The 4,467-nt window shown below is 40.7% G+C and overlaps 1 pseudogene; it reads left to right on the top strand.

Annotated features, from left to right (window-relative positions):
- Nucleotides 1-1,050: 1,050 nt before the first annotated feature.
- On the top strand, nucleotides 1,051-1,771 carry LOC109259039 (succinate dehydrogenase [ubiquinone] cytochrome b small subunit, mitochondrial-like; annotated as a pseudogene).
- The last annotated feature ends 2,696 nt before the right edge of the window (nucleotides 1,772-4,467 follow it).

The following is a 4,467-nucleotide window of genomic DNA, read 5'->3' as shown; positions in this document are numbered from 1 at the left end:
TATTCCTCTTTATATCCTCATAATGGTTGGCATATTTCCATAGTTTTCAGCAAATGTGAATGGAATAAATGGACGATTGAAGTGAGTCTCTTATGAGAGCACTTTGTGAACTCTGCACTGCCATTTGTTGAGCAAATACCTATTGAGCACTTACACTGGCCCATGTACTGTTCTTAACGGCAGCAATAAAGCACTTTTAAAAATGCACTAACAATCTAATACTGCAGCTTTTAAATAATGCTTCCCAGGCTTTCGACTAATGGATTTTCAGGAGGTCATATGGTTGTATCCAGTCTTTGATTATATAGTTTCATTTTCCTCCTTGACCACAAACCAGACAAAGACCCACTCTTGTGGAGTTTACATCCCAGTGGAGATAGGCAAATGATAAGAAAGTAAACAAATATAGGGGTACCTGGGTGGCTAAGTCTGTTAAGCGTCAGACTCTGGATTTTGGCTCAGGTCATGATCTCACGGTTCGTGGGTTCAAGTCCCGCATCAACTCTGTGCTGAGGGTGGAGCCTGCTTGGGATCCTCTGTCTCCCTCTCTCTCAGCCCTTCCCTTACTTGTTTTCTCTCACTCTCTCTCTCTCAAAATAAACTTTTTTAAAACTTCTGAAACAAAAGAAAATAAACAAATACAGAAATAAGATAATTGCAGGCAGTTATAAAAGTCTTCTAAAGACAACCATAGAGAGTAAGGTGATGAAAAATGAAGGCTTCTCTGAGGTGTTATTTGAGATGAGATCTCACTGATGAAAAGGAGTCAGTCTGAGACAATCTGGAAGAACTTCAGAGCAAACGCAAAGCAAGTCAAGGATAGTGAGGAGGAACAAGTTAGTAGTGTTTGAGAAACAGAAAAAAAGGCCCCAGGCTGCAAATCAAAACAGTGCCAGGGGCTTCACAAAAGAAGATATATGCATATGAAGATGTGCTACCATTGGCATGCAGACAAATGTAAATTAAGACTACAATCTGATATCTCTACACATCCACTAAAGCAACAAAAATTTTTAAATCTGGGGGTGACCTTGAGCCTTCAGGAGAGAGATGGGGAGTCTCTGGAGGCTGCGTGTCCTGGGCAGTGCCCGAGGAGGCTGAGCTCTGTTGCTACGAATTCCAGTGGTCAGACTTGGCTCGTGTCTCAGCATTTCTCCAGGACTGACCTGCCCCAGGATGGTGTAGAACACAGCACATTCAACCCAACCGCCGTTGGGGTTCCAAGGCTGCATCTCTCCCCTGGACTGGTGAGAGGGTTGGCAGTGTTTTGCTCCTGGGCCTAATTCCAGCTGCTTATTTGAATCCTGGTTCTGTGATGGACTACCCCTGGCTGCAGCCCTCAGTCTCCATAGTCACTGGGGCCTTGGACAAGTGGTTACTATGGTCGAGGAGATGCTTTGCAAAAAGCTGCCAAGGCAGGTGTTTGGGCCCTCTCGGCTTTCACCTTTGCTGGGCTTTGTTATTTCAACTGTCATGATGTGGGCATCTGCAAAGCTGTTGCCACACCGTGGAAGCTCTGACCTTTTTGACTCAACACCTTGAGAACTGATTGTACACCTCTTTGCCTCTGCTCTGTCACACCATTCAACTCACGATAAAGAGGCAATAGCAGGTAAGTCCAATGGTGAGACAAACCTCTTCTCCTAATCACCTGGTTATTTTTAGAATTTAGTCTTTGGGGAAAAGGTTCGAGAGGAATTGTATCCAAGAAATTTGGAGACCGGGTTCCTTATTCTGGTGAGCTTATGGGGTTGTCTCCCAGCTTCTCACAAGACTCACAGGATAACTAAACATCATATATGAGCTTTTTGCCTTTTAGCTAATCAAACTCTTGAAGGGAATTCAGCTTTATTGCTACAATAAATGATCAAACTTCTTTATTTGTCCTGGGAATGACAGAGAAAGGGAAAGATTGTTAACTCATAAGTAAAGACTTTGCAGAAAATCAGTCAGTGTTTATTTTTTTTATGTTTATTTTTATTTTTATTTTTTATTTTTTGAGAGAAAGACAGAGGGTGAGCAGGGGAGGGGCAGAGAGAGAGCAAGACACAGAATCTGAAGCAGGCTCCAGACTCTGAGCTGTCAGCACAGAGCCCATCGTGGGGCTAGAACTCACAAACCATGAGATCATGACCTGAATGGAAGTCAGGTGCTTAACCAACTGAGCCACCCAGGCGCCCCAGTGTTTAATTTTTAAAAACTTCTCTCTCTCTGCAGTCGATACCAGTTACAGATGGTTACATGTCCTCAGAAAACCTTAAAATGAGGAAATACTGATATTTCACATTACTAATTTCTAAATCCTGGAAAGAAGAGCCTGGAGAGCTTGAGTATAGAGAAGTTCCATGCAGGTACTTTAGAGGCCCCTTTAGAGATGGATCAAAATATTACAGATTCTAAACTGAGATTTAATCTTAAAATGCTGTTATTTTACTTGTCCTAAAATAATCTGCCTACAAATATAAAACTGTAAGTAAAAAATTGTTATTTTCACACTCTAGGAATCTTTAATGTGAAAATGTTTTCTATGAGAAGAAAGTTTTTTAAAAAATAAAATGCTATATGGGGCCCCTGGGGGGCTCAGTCAGTTAGCATCCAACTTTGGCTCAGGTCATGATCTTACAGTTTGTGAGTTCTAACCTACATTGGGCTCTGTGCTGACAGCTCAGAGCCTGGAGCCTGCTTTGTATTCTGTCTCCCTCTCTTTGCCCCTCTCCCACTTGTGCTCTGTCTGTCTCTTCCTCTCTCTTTCAAAATAAATAAACACTAAAAAATTTTTTTAATAAAAAAATAAAATGCTATGTAATAAATTTTTTTTAAATCTGACAATATCAAGTGTTGGTGAGAATGTGGAAGAATTGAAAAATCTCATACCAGCTGGTAGGAATATAAAATGGTATAACCGCTACAAAAAATAACTGAGCAGTTTTCTTATAAAGTTAAATATACATTTTATCATATAATCACATATATTTGTGTGTATGTGCATGTATATGTATGTGTATATACCAAAAAGAAATGAAAATACATGTCCACACAAAACCTGTACACAACTGTTCATATAAGCTTTACTTATAGTAGCAAAACGCTGGAAACAGCCCAAATTTCCAACTGCAAGAAAATGGATCAACTAACTGTGGTATATCTGTACAATGGAATACAACACAGCAATCAAAAGAAGAAAAACTGATACACACAATAACACATAAATCTCAAGAACATTCTACAAAGCCCAATAAGGTAGACCCCAAACAGAACATACTGTATGATTCCATTGATATGAAACTTTGGAATAGGCAAAGCTAGTTTACAGTCATATCAATAGTATACTGGGGACAAAAGTGGAGGTGGAGTGGGGAAATTAACTGCAAAGAGTATGAGGGAACTTTTTGAGGTGATGGAAATATTCTCGATCTTGATTGTGGTGATGGCGATAGCAGTATAGACATTTGTCAAAACCCAGCAAACTTGGGTTCAATACGGGTACATTTTATATGTGAATTACAGTTCAATAAAGTTGATATTTTAAAATGTGCTACAAGAAACTATGTATTAAAAGTGCTGAGGGGGGGCGCCTGGGTGGCGCAGTCGGTTAAGTGTCCGACTTCAGCCGGGTCACGATCTCACGGTCCGTGAGTTCGAGCCCCGCGTCGGGTTCTGGGCTGATGGCTCGGAGCCTGGAGCCTGTTTCCGATTCTGTGTCTCCCTCTCTCTCTGTCCCTCCCCCGTTCATGCTCTGTCTCTCTCTGTCCCAAAAATTAAAAAAAAATAAAATAAACGTTGAAAAAAGTGCTGAGGGGCGCCTGGGTGACTCAGTCGGTTAAGCATCCAACTCTTGGTTTCGGCTCAGGTCATGATCTCACGTTTAGTGAGTTCGAGCCCTGCATCAGACTCTGTGCTGATGGGGCAGAGCCTGCTTGGGATTCTCTCTCTCTCTCTCTCTCTCTCTCTCTCTCTCTCTCTCTCTCTCTGTCTCTCTCTCTCTCTCACTCTACCCCTCCCCCACTCATACTTGCACTCTCTCTCTAAGTAAATAAATAAATAAACTTAACAAAAAATTACTTAAAATTTTTTTTAAAGGGCTGAAAAACTTGAGTGATAAAAGATGAGGGGAAAAATTGGCATGCTTCCTGGAAAAAGGATTTTGAAGGGGAGAGACACCAGTCCAAGGAGAGTAAAGCACAGGAAGGAAGGCCAAGAGTAAGGAATTCAGACAGAGGGAGAAAAGAAAAGATTATTCCTTTATCAAAAAATTAATTTCAAAATATAGTAATATTGCTGAGGGTTTGGGCTTTTATTACTTTCTCAACATTGTTTAGCAGCAATAAGGCACTTTAAGAAATGCACCAATGATTAAATATTGCAGCTTTTAAATAATATTCCTCAAGCTTTTGCCTAATGGATTTTAAGGAAGTTGAATGGTTGTATCTAGTCCTTGACCTACACTGTTTAATTATCCTTATCGAC

This window comes from Panthera pardus, unplaced genomic scaffold (genome assembly GCF_024362965.1).
Source record: "Panthera pardus isolate Hobbes unplaced genomic scaffold, ASM2436296v1 HiC_scaffold_16, whole genome shotgun sequence".
NCBI classification, from domain to species: domain Eukaryota; kingdom Metazoa; phylum Chordata; class Mammalia; order Carnivora; family Felidae; genus Panthera; species Panthera pardus.
Note: the sequence above shows the minus strand (reverse complement) of the source record. Positions and strands in the feature narration are given on the sequence as shown.